Raw genomic sequence first — 16114 nt, forward strand, 5'->3', positions numbered from 1 at the left:
GACCATCTGCAGGAAGAAATTGTGTTCTAGATTCTTTTTTACAGCAGCCATCATTGCTTCCTGGAATGTAGTGAGAGGGCACTGGGGTGGATTAAAACAAATAGCCTTGAAAGTGAGGGAAGTAATGGCTTTAGTGGAACATACAGAACGCAAAAGCCTGACATGAGAGTAGGAGCTGGGCAGAGTTGTCTTCTGTCAAGTAGCAGTGTGTCTAGAGAAGAGAGACAGTAAGTGAAGTGGGAGCAATGTAATGTGATCTGTGTTAAGAGGAAAGGAAAGGAAAGGAAAGGAAAGGAAAGGAAAGGAAAGGAAAGGAAAGGAAAGGAAAGGAAAGGAAAGGAAAGGAAAGGAAAAGAGGAAGGAAGGAAGGAAGGAAGGAAGGAAGGAAGGAAGGAAGGAAGGAAGGAAGGAAGGAAGGAAGGAAGGAAGGAAGGAAAGGAAGGAAGGGAAGGAAGGAAGGAAGGAAGGAAGGAAGGAAGGAAGGAAGGAAGGAAGGAAGGAAGGAAGGAAGGAAGGGAGGGAGGAAGGGAAAGAAAAGAAAGAAGAGAAAAGAAAAAAGAAAAGAAAAGAAAAGAAAAGAAAAGAAAAGAAAAGAAAAGAAAAGAAAAGAAAAGAAAAGAAAAGAAAAGAAAAGAAAAGAAAAGAAAAGAAAAGAAAAGAAAAGAAAAGAAAAGAAAAGAAAAGAAAAGAAAAGAAAGAGAGGAGAGGAGAGGAGAGGAGAGGAGAGGAGAGGAGAGGAGATAATTGAATTCCTATCTGGCAGCTGAAGTATTTCCTGAGAGAGCTACCTTGAAAGATGTGAGGGACGTTGGCAGCAGCGGTTGTGAGTGCTGGCCGCGGCTGGGAGGCAGTGAGACCTGCCTGCGGTACCAAGGACGCGTGCAAGCGCTCATGAAAGTGAGTGGCAGGCTACGAGTTTGCCAAGTCATAAGCCAAAAACAAATTAAAGGAGATGGGCAGGGTCATTTCCCAGAGCTGGGTGCGAAACTTAGCTGGTGAACGGGCCACTGATCTTGCCCAAAGCTACGGCAGGGCAATTTCGCAGCACTGAGTGCTTGAAGCTTTTGATTGTTGAGCTGTGGATTTTCATTTGCTGTAAATACGTTTCAGACGTGCCAAGATTGTCAGATAAATACCCATAAATTGATTCAGCTGAACGTGGACTTAGTGCCCTTCTAAGCCATTTGGTTCAAATGAGTGCACATTGCCATTTCGAGTCTCAAATCGAGAAGATGACTGTGAAATCTGACTCCAGCTTAACTGGGGCCGTGATTAAGTTTTCAGCACAGAGGATGTTCTACAGATTATTTGTAAAATGTTCTTTGTGCTCTCAGCATTGTATCAAAGCTGCTAATGGTAATCTGGAGAAGCTTCCCAAAGCAAGGTCTGAATTGAAGGTAAACAGACTCGAAGTGAATGCCAGTTTCCTAGAGCAGCCCTTGCCATTTCTAGGTTCTTTTCTTATGTGAAGCTGGAAAACATGCAACGATTTCATACAAGCAGGCAGTGTGCCCATGGGGCCAGGAGAGCTATGGCAAACTGGCCTGTATCAGGAATAGTGTGGCCAGTAGGACAAGGGAGGTTATTCTGCCCCTGTACTCAGCACTGGTCAGGCCACACCTTGAGTGCTGTGTCCAGTTCTGGGCTCCTCTATTCAAGAGAGATGTTGAAGTACTGCAATATGTCCACAGGAGGGCGCCAAAGCTGGTGAGGGGCCTGGAGCACAGCCCTGTGAGGAGAGGCTGAGGGAGCTGGGGGTGTGCAGCCTGCAGCAGAGGAGGCTCAGGGCAGAGCTCATTGCTGCCTGCAGCTACCTGAAGGGAGGCTGTAGCCAGGTGGGGTTGGGCTCTACTGCCAGGCAGCCAGCAGCAGCACAAGAGGACACAGTCTCAAGTTGTGCCGGGGAAAGTATAGGCTGAATGTCAGGAGGAAGTTGTTGGCAGAGAGAGTGATTGGCATTGGCATGGGCTGCCCAGGGAGGTGGTGGAGTCACCACCCCTGGATGTGTTCAAGCAAAGCCTGGATGAGGCACTTAATGCCATGGTCTGGTTGACTGGACAGGGCTGGGTGCTAGGTTGGACTGGATGATCTCGGAGGTCTCTTCCAACCTGGCTGATTCTATGATTCTATGATTCTATGACATGTGGAAGTTGGACACAGTGTGAATTTTAGAGTGTGTGTGAATCTATTTTGTACCCTGGTTTAACACACAGAATGAAGATGCTTCAGGCAGCCGGTGACAGAACAAGAGGACACAGCCTCAAGCTGTGCCAAGGCAGGTTTAGGCTGGACATTAGGAAGAAATTCTTCCAAAGAGTCATTGCCTATTGGAATGGGCTGCCTGGGGAGGTGGTGGAGTCGCCATTCCTGGAGGTGTTTGAGAGGAGGCTGGATGAGGCACTTAGTGCCATGGGTTAGTTAGTTAGAAGCGTTAGGTGATAGGTTGGACTTGATGATCCTGGATGTCTTCTCTGACCTGGTTAATTCTGTGATTCAGTTGTGTTCTGAACCATGGGAAGCAGTGGAGGGAAGCTCTGAGCTGCTGAATCCAGCTTCCTGAGCTCAGTTTAGGTGTATTGCCCTCCAGTCAAAGGAATGATTGCAGCTTGTGTAGACTCCATGTGCTGGCTTTACACTGACAGAGCTGAGTACTGGCAATAGTACTGCTGCGGCACCAAGACTTTGATGGAAAGGCTGTGACCCCTGTCCCCCTCCAGCCCCCAATAACCTGTAACTGCAACCTCCCTTCTCCCAAGAAGGGTGATAAACCTGAGCTTCACTTCACTGTGAAATGATTGCCCAAGGAGGCTGTTTTAAACTTACTCAGTCTTACCCTACATGAGCTGTAGGCACGTTAGGAGGCAGACAGGCAATCCGTGGAGTGTAAAGGGAGGTTCCTGTACTAAATCCAATTGCTCTGGAAAGGAGATTTGATTAAAAATCCTCAGATTTGTTGTTTAATTTCTCATCATGTTTGGGTTTTTATCTTCTGTCTCCTGTGAGCTTCTGAGATTGTATTAAAGTTCAAACACTTTTTTGCAACCACAACAGCTAGAGCTGTTTTGTTTCAAATGAAGGGAAAGAAACACAGGGAGTTATGCTCCTGCCAGAGTAGGCTTTAAAAGAAGCCCCTGCTGGTATCATAACAACAGTGATAAAATTGTGAAACGAGTTCTTTCCTCTAAACTTGAATTGCTTCAACTTCATAGTGGTGGAAAAAAAGACTTCACTGGCGTGGAAGAGACAATGGTTGAGTAGGATAAACCACTAATATTGATGTCTGTCACCTCTCATCGACTGCAGCCTTTTGTCACCTTGAATTGTAACTTGCAAATCTCATACTCAGGTTGGAGCTTAACTGTCACTTGAGGCTGAACAAGTAGATAGGATCTTTGCAGCAAGTTTGCAGAAGGTCTGATGTGTGTGACACCAAGTATCAAATGCGGCACTGCTGCAGAGCTTAGCACGTAGAGAAGAACAGCTAAGTGAGCTGCAGTGATAATATGTAGTATTGCCACACAGTTCTTTCTTATCCAAAGTTCTGGAGGGCTGGAATTCAGTGAAACTATGTTCTTGGACCATGGGAGTGACTGGGGCCAGCCACATACCTGTCTCCTTTTAGGGCAGTTGAGCAGTGCTGCAAAGGGCAGAACAATCCAGATGAGGGGAAGTAGAAAGAAGTACAGAGGTATTGAGGTCCATATAAATCCATGGGTGATCAAGGGGAGGTAAGCAGGTGATCATTATCCCATGTCTCCTCTATAGAACAACTTAAGGTCCTCAAGCAAAACTTACAGTAAGCAGCTTCAGACAAACATGAGGGAAGTGACACAGAGCACGATAAAGCCATGGAACTGCTTGCTGGGTCATCCTGTGGATGCTGAAGTGTTGCTTGAGTTCAAAGAATCATCAGAGATTCACAGAAGAAGCACTGATGAAGGGCTGGAAGGTATCTGCTTCAGGAACCCCCTGACTAGCATTCTTCCGGGAGGAGGAAGTATATTCTGCAGAAAATTGCTACTTGCTTGCCCCACTCAGATACTTTCTTAAGAAGTAGTTATAGGACACCTTTGGAAACAGGATATTGAGCATTTATCTTGGAGTCTCAGAGTTCTGGGAATATTTGTTCTGGTGTTATTGTGACTGGGGACCCTTGGGGCTCCACAGGCAATCACAAGGCTTGTGGATGCTGCTGTCACAGCTCCCTCTAGCACTGTCTATTTAGACAGAAATAGTGGCAAGCTGTGGGTCTGTCTCTGGCCCAGTAAGCACAGATGTCTGATCCTGCTCATCAGACATTATAGAACCCACATGTATTTCTCCACAGTCCCATTGCTGTGCCCCATTCACTGAATCACAGAACATTAGAGGTTGGAAGGGACCTGCAGAGATCACCCAGTCCAACCTCCCTGCCAAAGCCCAATCCCCTAGGATAGTTCACACAGGAATGCATCCAGGTGGGTTTTGGAAGCCTCCAGAGGAGGACACTCCACAACCTCTCTGGGCAGCCTGTGCCAGTGCTCTGTCACCCTCACTGTAAAGAAGTTTCTCCTCATGTTGAGGTGAAACCTTCTATGTTCCAGTTTGCAGCTGTTGCTCTCTGGCTTATTGCGGTGCACTGCCAAAAAGAGATTGGCCCCAGCCACTTGACACCCACCCCTCTGATATTTGTGGATGTTTATGAGGTCTCCTCTTAGTCTTCTCCACACTAAACAGCCCCAGGTCTCTCAGTCTACCAGTCATCCTCATGGCTCTCCACTGGAGTCTCTCCAGCATGTCCCTGTCTCCCTTGAACTGGGAAGCCCAAAACTGGACACTGGTGAGGAGTACCTTGGAGCTTTCCTGTACTGCATTGTCCAAATATCCTATCACATTCCATCTGTTAACTGCTCCCAGCTCTTTAGTATTCTCCTCCCATCTTCTGTGAGTTGACATCAAAGCTTTGCAGACGTTGGACAAAGTGTTTCCTTTTTCTACCTCACCATTTGCCTTAGCAGTATGGGCTTTGTGTTCTCTGTGATATTTAAGATACTTTCTTGGCATAATGGCTGATTTGCAAGGAGCTGAGAAGACACAAAAAAGCCCAAGATGGGAAATTAAATCTGGTTGAATTTCTTGGCAATGTGCAGATTCATTTCCCTGGTCCCTTTAGTTAACAGTGCAAAATTCCAGCCTATTCCCCAGCTAGCAACATCCTGGGGTCTTTCCGTGGCTGAAAATGTGTTTCTCACGATCCATGTCATTGGGATAGGGCAAGAAGTGGTGATGCAGGCTGCTTCATCCCATGCTTTTCTGCCTGCCCTGACTAATGGATGTTCAGAGACCCCTTGCTAATGGGATGTTTTGCTTATTCATACAATCCCATCAGTGCCAATTGCTGAAGAATTTGCTTGGTCTACGTGCAGCGTTGTACCCAGAGGCATGAATTTGGCAGGCCTGATAATAAGTCTGAGGATTGAGGATTGTTATGTCTTCCTCACCAATATGTCTAAATAATGGTTCATAATTAACTCTGGCAATCTCTCTTGTCCAAGCAAAATTCATCATTTTGTAATTCTCTGGGGCTTTTGCCAGCTTTCCCACGAGGAGTGTTTGGACTGTGTGTGAAGAGGTTGCAAGGCCAGCTAAAACAGCCAGCAGACAAGGCTCCCAATTAGTGTACAGTGAGTGTGATGCCCATCCTTGCTGGGAGCCTGCCTTTTCCACTCTGGCACTGGGGCAATCGTCACAGAGTCCCTGTTTGTAACAAGAAGCACTTGGCCGTAGTGCAAAATGAGCCATGAGGCTTTGCTGATCTCCTTTCTCGTGGCACGCATAAGGCTTGAAAATTCAGTGGAGGTGGGCATGAATTTTTCCCTCAAGGAGTACAGATCCTAGGTGCAGTTCCCAACATGGTAAGAATTTGTTTCACATCTTTTTAGCTATCTTGTGGTTGCAGGGTAGACTATTAAGTACTCATCTTGAGTACCCAATGCCTTGAGTACTATGTCCGGTTCTGGGCTCCTCAATTCAAGAGAGATGTTGAGGTGCTGGAAGGTGTCCAGAGAAGGGCAACAAAGCTGGTGAGGGGCCTGGAACACAAACCCTATGAGGAGAGGCTGAGGGAGCTGAGGGTCTGCAGCCTGGAGAAGAGGAGACTCAGGGCAGACTTTATTGCTGTCTACAACCACTTGAAGGGACACTGTAGCCAGGTGGGGTTGGTCTCTTCTGCCAAGCAACTAGTGACAGAACAAGAGGACACAGTGTCAAGTTGTGCCAGGGAAGGTCTAGGCTGGATGTTAGGAGGAAGTTGTTGGCAGAGAGAGTGATTGGCATTGGAATGGGCTGCCCAGGGAGGTGGTGGAGTCGCCATGCCTGGAGGTGTTGAAGCAAAGCCTGGCTGAGGCACTTAGTGCCATAGTCTAGTTGATTGGCCAGGGCTGGGTGCTAGGTTGGACTGGATGAGCTTGGAAGTCTCTTCCAACCTGGCTTATTCTATGATTTGCCACCTGTAGAGGAGTCTTCCTGCTTTTATTCTAATCCCCTCCATTGAGAGTGGAGTGGATAAGATCTGCCATTCTGCAGCAGAAACACAGAGTGCTGTGTTGCAGGGACATTGGCCTCAGAGCGAGAAGATGCTGAATGTGTCTTTGGATGGTTCATAGCAGCTATATATTTCCATCTGGTCTGCATTTTTCCCAGACTTGCTCCTGCAAAACAAAGTTACCAAGTCAGACCAGTCCCACATGTCTTTAGAAGGGTGGATTGCAAAAAAAAAAGCTTGCAGTGTCTTAGAGCTTCTATCCTGGAAATCACCGTTACAGGAGAGCTCTAGACCCAAGCTCTGACTGGGGCTGGAAAATCCTTTGTGCTTGGGTCATATGCAAAAGATTTGTGAGTCACATGGAATTTACACGTCACTTGCTGAACCCAAACCTTGGAAAAGACTAATCTCCTCTTAATTTATGTAAACAGGAAACTCTCTGCAGCCCTTCAGATGTTCTCAAGCTGCACATTCTACTCTCTTAAAATGTTACTTTTGCCTAGAGAATAGCAGTGTCCTGCCAGCAGGCCAGTCCTGCTTTGTATTTCATACCTGCACACCCACCTTGCCTGCATGCCTCATTCTCCTGCCTAGCTTGGCATTATTTTATCTTCCAATTTGAAACTATGTACATCTGTACAAACAGAATGTAAGATGTGGTGGAGCCATGGTACTGTATTCCTTTGAATTAATGTCCCTTAAAGTTGCAAAGGCTGCAGAACTCAGGGACTGCAGGGTGCTAGCACTATGCCTTTAAAGAGAGCAAATCCTGTTTTGATAAAGGCCACTTTGTAGCTGGCTCCAGATTCATTTAAGTTTGGTGGGGCAATGAAAGTGGTGGCAAAAGCTTATGTTATCAGTCTGGATTCACAGACTGCACCAGCTTGGTTTTGCTGCCTCTCTACCAACAGGAATCCTGTGTGTTCACATTCTTGATCTTTCTCCTCTTCCTTGAGGAAACACAGCTGTGGAGCAGGAGCTGAGACTGGTCTGCCTGTCTGTGGATGGCAGGGGGAGCTGGGTTGAGCTGTGTGTAAACGAGATTGTGTCGTTTCTACCTGTCAGGAAGAAGTGCTTTATCATATCAGTCAATATCTGTTTTCCCATTAATCATTTTTTTTCTGCTCCCAAAATGGCCAAAGCCAAATGTCCCAGTGGCAGGTCTGTGAAGATTGATAGCAGCCACAAAGTCATCCCTCTTTGAAGCTGTGAGCAGTTGCTTTTTGCTCTGACATATGATGGTTTATTTACTCGGGGCAGTAGCCTTAAGATAGCTTTAACTGTGCTTAAGGATTGTTAATTTGAAGAACCCTCAAAACTTACCAAAGCTCACTACAGTTGTAAAGCTACTGGGGCTTAGCTGGAGCATATCAGGCCTCTGCCAGAATGGTCTTGTCTGGCAGTAAAGTGAGTGTAGTTGCTGGATGTTCATCTTCTGGGTAGGATTAAGTTATGACAAACAAATGCCTGTTCCAGATGAACATATTCCCTCGGGCTTTATGTTGCTTAATTTATGTGCATCAGCTTTGTGGCACTAGTTGGTGCTTTTACCTTTCCTTATTCTGCTTCCCCTTCCAGCCTTGGATTGTGGCATCATCTCCTTAGCTGCTAGGAAGCCTGCTAGGCTAGCAGTGTTTTCCAAACTGCTGCAAACACCTGAAACATCTCTAAAATGTTCCCCCAGCACGTATTTTGACATCTCCTCCCACGACTGGTGCCCACAGCCCTGTCCTCTTCACAGAGAGAGTGATTGGCATTGGAATGGGCTGCCCAGGGAGGTGGTGGAGTTGCTGTCCCTGGAGGTGTTGAAGCCAAGCCTGGATGGGGCACTTAGTGCCATGGTCTGGTTGACTGGATAGGTCTGGGTGCTAGGTTGGACTGGATGATCTTGGAGGTCTCTTCCAACCTGCTTGATTTTATGATTAAATTGCCCGCAGCAGCATAGTGCAGTGGAACAGTCTCTGTGCTTCCCAGCATCCACTGTCCCACTTCTGTTGGGCTACCGATGCGCAGAGCCTGAGCAGTCAGGGAGCAGGAGGCTCGGCTCGGCTCGCTCTGGTTTACAGAAGGCTGCAGCCCAGGTGTGGTTGATGGCTGCTAATGGGCTCACATCAACCTCTCCCTTCTCCACCCCTGTGAGCACGGGGGGGAGGTGCCTTTGGCATAGAAGCTTCCCCACCTGCTCCCTCGGGCAGTGCAAAGCTTGCTGCTGGAGAGGACTTCATCTCTGAAGCTTGCCAGGGAAAGTTATTCTGCACTCTTAATAGTGAGCTGATAGTGAGATGTTCTTTCCCTCTGCCTCGATGTGAGCGAAGAAGCCACAGAGTGTAATAATGCCCAGAGCAGATGTGTGTTAGGAGGAGAATGGTGACAGCAGAGAGTGCTGACCTGAAGTGAGCTGCAGGGCTGATGCGTACCGTGAGCTGAGGTATGTGACACACATATGGGATCCTGTATGTGGTTTTAATTTGCATGGTAATGTTCTTATATTTATATATCTCCCCCCCCCTCCTTTTTCTTTCTGTCACTATCTTCTAAAGAGCCTGGAAGAAGGCAGGCAAACTGTTTTCTTTGGAGCCAACAGCAATACCACAGGTTATTTTCTTGCTTTTGGCAGCCTGCTAGCACTTTGGATTTTGATTTCCTTTACCTACTAGATGTATTTTTCTATGTAGATATTAAAATAACACAAAGCTGTATTTTGTCTGTTTCTGTTCATCTTTAAAACCATGTGCAGCTGTTGAACTGCAGCCGAGGGTTGACTTGCCACAGGTGATTCTTGCAGGATGGGTTGTAGGCAGTCACCTTGGAGAGCAGTGCAATGGGCTTGGGTCTCTCTCCCTTAAAGAAACAAGAAATAATTACAGGCATCAATGTGATGAGGAAGAAACTTTGAATTGTGTTCGTGGCTTGATCATTTTGTGTCACTTTGCATTGCTGTGATGTGAATTTCTAAAGGTGGCTAGGTAGGAAACCTCTTAAAACCTGCTCTCCTCCTTCCTGCTCAATCCTTTTCTTCTCAATCTTGCTGCCCCTTACTTTAGGTCTGCTGCTTTCTCTCTCTTTCTGCTTTCCAGACTCTTCTCTTTCCTCTCCTTGCTATTTTCAGTCACAGACCTTTCTGTTCCATCTTCCTTCCTGCTCACAGCAATGGAGGAGACTCCAAGGGAAATATGAAGAGAGGACTGGCTGAGGCACTTAGTGCCATGGTCTGGTTGACTGAACAGGGCTGGGTGCTAGGTTGGACTGGATGATCTTGGAGGTCTCTTCCAACCTGCTTGATTCTATGATTGTCTGGGGTGTTGGGCTGGCATGGAGTGGCTAAAGCATCTGAGACCAGGTCAGCAACTTGTGAGGCCTGCTTTTCACCTCTAACTCCTGGCTTTGTTCAAGAGATGTGTAAGCTGTAGGTAGGTCAGACCCTGTGCTGTACTCAGGATGTACAATGCTGCCCTGAGAGGTCACTGTCCAGAGTTTTGAGTCACCAGATTACTCCTCCAGCACTTTAGTCATGTTTCTTGCATGCAAATGGGAGGCTGGGGGCTGCACAGGGTTGGGGTGGTGACGTAGCAGAGGGAACACAGCTGTAGCTCCCTTAGGGTCATTTGGAAGCTTTTGGTTCATTTTCTCTCTGAAAAGAATACTTCCCCGCCCCCCCCCCCCCCCCCCCCCCCCCCCCAAGCCCTACATTTGCTCAGAAACATCTATGCAAAATCGAGCCTTTGCTAAAAAAGCTTCTGTTTGGTGTTTTATTTGAGCTTTGTAGAGAGCTCAGGCATTGGAAGTGGTTTAATTTAATTGAGAACAGAGGTATTTGTTTATCCTGATGTATTTCTCAGGCAGTTCAGCCTTTCAAAGGGCCAGCCCTCCTCTCTGCTCTCCCCTCCTCTGATTCTCCATCACCTCTGCACAGAAGCACTGCACACAGCAGTGCCACTTGGCTCTGCTCTCTGAGCTCAGGCTTCCCCCTCCATCACTGTGACCTGGAGGGACAGAACTTGCTCTGAGGCACATGCCTTCTGCCCTCTGCTTTATTCTCAGGTAACACAGATTGTGTTTCTTTCCCTGCTTTTGTGTACTTCTGTGGCTTTACTGGAACTGCCAGCAGTCCAGTGACAACCTGGCTAAGATGCTGGGAATGCAAATACTAGATTTACATCCTGGGTCTTTCTCCTACACTGCTGCCTGACATTTGGGATCCCAGTGTGCCCAGACCAGCACATGTGCAGCTTCCCAGCAGAGCAGAAGCATACAGAAGTGCCCAGTTCTGGGCCCCTCTATTCAAGAGAGATATTGAGATGCTGGAAGGTGTCCAGAGAAGGGCAACAAAGCTGGTGAGGGGCCTGGAGCACAGCCCTGTGAGGAGAGGCTGAGGGAGCTGGGGGTGTGCAGCCTGCAGAAGAGGAGGCTCAGGGCAGAGCTCATTGCTGTCTACAACTACCTGAAGGGAGGCTGTAGCCAGGTGGGGGTTGGGCTCTTCTGCCAGGCAAGCAGCAACAGAACAAGGGGACACAGTCTCAAGCTGTGCCAGGGGAGGTCTCAGCTGGATGTTAGGAGGAAGTTGTTGGCAGAGAGAGTGGAATGGGCTGCCCAGGGAGGTGGTGGAGTCACCATCTCTGGAGGTATTCAAGAGAAGCCTGGCTGGGGCACTTAGTGCCATGGTGTGGTTGGTTGGCCAGGGCTGGGTGCTAGGTTGGACTGACTGAGCTTGGAGGTCTCTTCCAATCTTGTTGATTCTATGTTTCTGTCTCTGGCACAGGGGCCTGCCCTGTCCTGGGGTGCTGTATTTTGTTCTCAGGGCTGGGAGTACAGCAGTGCTCTGTAATGTGCTGATTTGCAATTCCCTGGCATATGCTAGTTACAGTGATACATTAGGCTTCAGGAAAACAGCCCTCCTAGCATACATGGGAGATAACACACCAGATGACTGTTATGAGAGAGATCTGAGACATCTTATTTAACTTAATATCAAACCAAATGAAGAAATGTTGCAGCAACAACTGCCAGATTATCCTCTGAGGACCACAGCCTGGCTATTTGGCTGCTGATAAAACTACATATTTTTGTGTTTACTAATAGGGGAGAGCTGAACTCTCCGTGGTGAGTAAGACTGATAGCAGCAGCAGCTCCAATTCCTCTTCATTCATCACTACACTGCTTTACCCAAGCAAAGGTCAGTGAATATGTTTGGGTTGCTTGCCTCCATTGTAGGATTTATGGTCATGAATCACCAGAGGGGCTGTGATTGCATCCTGGCAGTGAATTGCTGCCTCTGTGCCTCTCTGCTCTTCTTGTTGGAGGACAGACCCAGGTCATGACTTAGTACAAGGGCAAGGTCAGGATGTGGAAAATTTACTCCCTTAGACCAAGACTTGTCTTAGGCATAGGGAAAAGGTCTATGATCAGGGCTTCATCCTGAGTTTTATGACAGACAGCCACTCTCAGAAGACAGGCAACTTCTTTTAAGCCTGCCTGTGATTGTCTTGAAGTAGGTCAGTAGGTCTTGTCATGTATCTCAGGCAGTTCAGCCTTTCATGGCCATGTATAGGGCCAGGAGGATGCTCAGAGGGCTGCAGCAGCTCTGCTATGAGGACAGACTGAAAGAGTTGAGGCTCTTCAATCTGGAGCAGAGGAGGCTCCCAGGTGACCTTCTTGTGGCTTTCCAGGATCTGAAGGGGGCCTACAAAAAAGCTGGGGAGGGACTTTTTAGGCTATCAGGGAGTGACAGGACTGGGGGGAATGGAGCAAAGCTGGAGGTGGGGAGAGTCAGAGTGGATGTGAGGAGGAAGTTGTTGAGTATGAGAGTGGTGAGAGGCTGGAATGGGTTGCCCAGGGAGGTGGTTGAGGCCTCAGACCTGGAGGTGTTTCAGGCCAGGCTGGCTGAGGCTGTGTGCAGCCTGCTCTAGGGTAGGGTGTCCCTGGGCCTGGCAGGAGGGTTGGAACTGGCTCATCCTAGTGGTCCCTTCCAACCCTGAGTGATTCTACGACCTCTAGTTCCTTCAGAAGGACAGCCCTTGTAATCCACATGTTGATGCATTTTTCAAACCATGGGCAAGAGCCCACACTCTGCATTGGAGCAAACCAGGAGTGTCAGATGTAGAACAGCTGGTTGTAGTGACTGGTCCTCCTGTCCTTTCCTTCAAGGTTCAGTCATGTTAAGTTCATTTTAATGAATATGGTAATGAAGTTTTTGCAGTAGGCTTTAGTGAACAGATTGGAAATTCTGCAGAAGGTCTTAGAACTAGGAGAATAATTCATAAAGAGTAATTTATTTTAGGAATGTCACCTTTTTCTGTTCTGGTTTGCCTGGGAATAAAGCAGGACTTGCTTCAATTCAGTTGTTAATTAAGATTATGCACCGAATTTCTGCCAGCAGTCTTTACTTTGCAGCTCATTCCAAAGTGATTTGTTCTGAGCAGGTGATGCTCAGAAGCTCAGCTGTTACACTGGACACAGCAACACCAGGGTTTCTGTTCTGGGTTTTGAGTCATGATGATTTTCCTGTGTGGAAAGTGTTGACTAAGCTGTCATGGTATTCTGATTCCTAAGTGTGTGAGAATATTGTGCTCTCTGCCAGACTGCCCTGTTCTGGACAGTTGTTCAGCCAAAACATTATTTCATTAGAAAGCAGATGAGGCAATTTCATTAATAAAAATACACTATCAGATTTATTGCTGTCTCCTACCTGCTCTGAAATGTAACTTCTGATTTTCAGTGCACAAAAGCCATCTCCACCATGCAACATCTCCAAACTTTGGTGTTGACTTTTTCAGGTCTAAGTTTGCAGAGGAACTCTCACACTTGTTGTCTATTGAGTCCCTGTCCCTGGAGGTGTTCAAGAAAAGGCTGGATGAGGCACTTAGTGCCATGGTCTGGTTGATTGGTGCTAGGTTGGACTGGATGATCTTGGAGGATGATCTTCACAGTATCACAGTATTATCAGGATTGGAAGAGACCTCACAGATCATCAAGTCCAACCCTTTACCACAGAGCTCAAGGCCAGACCATGGCACCAAGTGCCACGTCCAATCCTGCCTTGAACAGCTCCAGGGACGGCGACTCCACCACCTCCCCGGGCAGCCCATTCCAGTGTCCAATGACTCTCTCAGTGAAGAACTTTCTCCTCACCTCCAGCCTAAATCTCCCCTGGCACAGCCTGAGGCTGTGTCCTCTCGTTCTGGTGCTGGCCACCTGAGAGAAGAGAGCAACCTCCTCCTGGCCACAACCTCCCCTCAGGTAGTTGTAGACAGCAATAAGGTCACCCCTGAGCCTCCTCTTCTCCAGGCTAACCAATCCCAGCTCCCTCAGCCTCTCCTCGTAGGGCTGTGCTCAAGGCCTCTCCCCAGCCTCATTGCCCTTCTCTGGACACACTCAAGCATCTCAATGTCCCTCCTAAACTGGGGGGCCCAGAACTGAGCACAGCACTCAAGGTGTGGTCTAACCAGTGCAGAGTACAGGGGCAGAATGACCTCCCTGCTCCTGCTGGCCACACCATTCCTGATGCAGGCCAGGATGCCACTGGCTCTCTTGGCCACCTGGGCACACTGCTGGCTCATGTTCAGGGGGTTATCAATCAGCACCCCCAGATCCCTCTCTGTTTGGCTGCTCTCCAGCCACTCTGACCCCAGCCTGTATCTCTGCATGGGGTTGCTGTGGCCAAAGTGCAGCACCCTGCACTTGGAGCTATTGAACGCCATCCCCTTGGACTCTGCCCATCTGTCCAGGCGGTCCAGGTTGGAAGAGACCTCCAAGATCATCCAGTCCAACCTATCCCTAAGCCCTATCCTTTCAGTGGGTCAGAACAAGTCCATGTCAGGCCCAGAGGTCACCAGATTTTATATAGGGAGATTGCTCCCTGGGGGTTGGTGAGGTCTTGCAAGCTGTTTGCTGGTCTTTCTTTGCTTTTTAAACAACTTTGAGTTTCACAGCACCAGAACTAGTTACCTTCCAACAGCTTCTCCATAGTTTCCACAAGCCTCAGCAGCTAATGAGCACCATGGATCTTTGCACTTCTAAGCTGGAAGCTAATGGGATGCTTCCAAGCAGAGTGATCTGTAGAAATTGCTCCAATCTTTCTTTCACTACTTATAATGGGCTTTATTAATGCACAGATTGTAATGTATGAAATTAAAGGCATTAGACTTGTGCACTGCTGTTTGCTCAACAAGGTGCTGCATATTGTCTGTGCCAGATTTGCTGGCTCTGTGAGAGGCTGAGGGTGTGCAGCCTGCAGAAGAGGAGGCTCAGGGCAGAGCTCATTGCTGTCTGCAGCTACCTGAAGGGAGACTGTAGCCAGGTGGGGTTGGGCTCTGCTGCCAGGCAACCAGCAACAGAACAAGAGGACACAGTCTCAAGCTGTGCCAGGGGAGGTCTGGGCTGGATGTTAGGAGGAAGTTGTTGGCAGAGAGAGTGATTGGCATTGGAATGGGCTGCCCAGGGAGGTGGTGGAGTTGCCGTGCCTGGAGGTGTTGAAGCCAAGCCTGGATGGGGCACTCAGTGCCATGGTCTGGTTGACTGAATAGGGCTGGGTGCTAGGTTGGACTGGATGAGCTTGGAGGTCTCTTCCCACCTGGCTGGTTCTATCCTGTGGTCGCTCTGGCTGCAGCCTTTTGTTACACTGTGCTGGTCTTGGACTCTCTGCAAGCTGGGAGTGATAGTCACAGGATCACAGGATGTTAGGGGTTGAAAGTGACCCAAACAGATCATTATGTCCAAGCTCCCTGGTCACACAGGAATGCATCCAGACAAGCCTTGAAAGTCTCCAAAGGAGACTCCACAACCTCGCTGGGCAGCCTGTGCCAGTGCTCTGGGACCCTTACAGGAAAGAAGTTCCCCCTTGTGTTGAGCTGGAACCTCCTGTGCTGCAGCTTCCACCCATTGCTCCTTGTCCTATCCCAGGGAGCAGTGAGCAGAGCCTGTTCCCCTCCTCAAATATTTATAAACTTTTATTAAATCCCCTCTCAGACTTCTCTTCTTCAGACTAAGCAGCCCCAGGTCCTCATCCTCTCCTCATCAGGCAGTGCTCCAGTCCCCTCATCATCCTCGTAGCCCTCTGCTGGACCCTCTCCAGCAGATCCCTGTCTCTCTTAAACCCAGGAGCCCAAAACTGAAGGCAGTACTCAAGATGGGGTCTCACCAGGGCAGAATAGATGTTGACCTTACAGAACACTTTGTTTTGTTGCTTCTCTCTCTGGTCTGTCTGCATGATCAGGTTGTCATTCTAAATGCAATTTAAAATCTCTTAAGAACTTGAAGGAGCCTGTGTAATTTACTACTGTTGTTGGGTGAGCACCAAAAGTGCAACTTGAGGAAAGCAGACTGGCAGCCCATGCCCCTGCCAGGTAGACACTTGCTGCAGTAGCTTTGCCCACAGGCATTGCTTGCTGCACTGGCATTGGAACCCGGGTGGCTCTTTCCTTATTCTTGCACGGTTATGCCCCCAGCCTGACATGTGCCTCCCATATGGAGCCAGCCTCAGGGCTCTGTGCCCTGGATCGTGCATGTTGCAGTGACAGAACAGGAGGACAGAGTCTCAAACTGCCAGGGCAGGTTTAGGCTGAACGTTAGGAAGAAACTCTTCACACCAAGAGT

General features: G+C 48.3%; 1 protein-coding gene across 3 annotated transcripts in view; it reads left to right on the plus strand.

The window, feature by feature from the left end:
• Positions 1 to 16114, plus strand: part of ADAMTS2 (ADAM metallopeptidase with thrombospondin type 1 motif 2) — a 232305-nt gene that overhangs the window by 48513 nt on the left and 167678 nt on the right. Inside the window, exon 1 of one of the 3 annotated variants that reach the window (XM_064162102.1) lies at positions 8684 to 8951. The exons of the other annotated variants lie outside the window; for them this stretch is intronic. The gene's annotated coding sequence lies outside the window, so the exon portion shown is untranslated. Of the gene's footprint in view, positions 1 to 8683; positions 8952 to 16114 lie in introns of those variants that run through there. 3 annotated transcript variants of the gene reach the window in all.

The sequence above is a fragment of the Pogoniulus pusillus genome, chromosome 22 (genome assembly GCF_015220805.1).
Source record: "Pogoniulus pusillus isolate bPogPus1 chromosome 22, bPogPus1.pri, whole genome shotgun sequence".
Lineage (NCBI taxonomy): Eukaryota > Metazoa > Chordata > Aves > Piciformes > Lybiidae > Pogoniulus > Pogoniulus pusillus.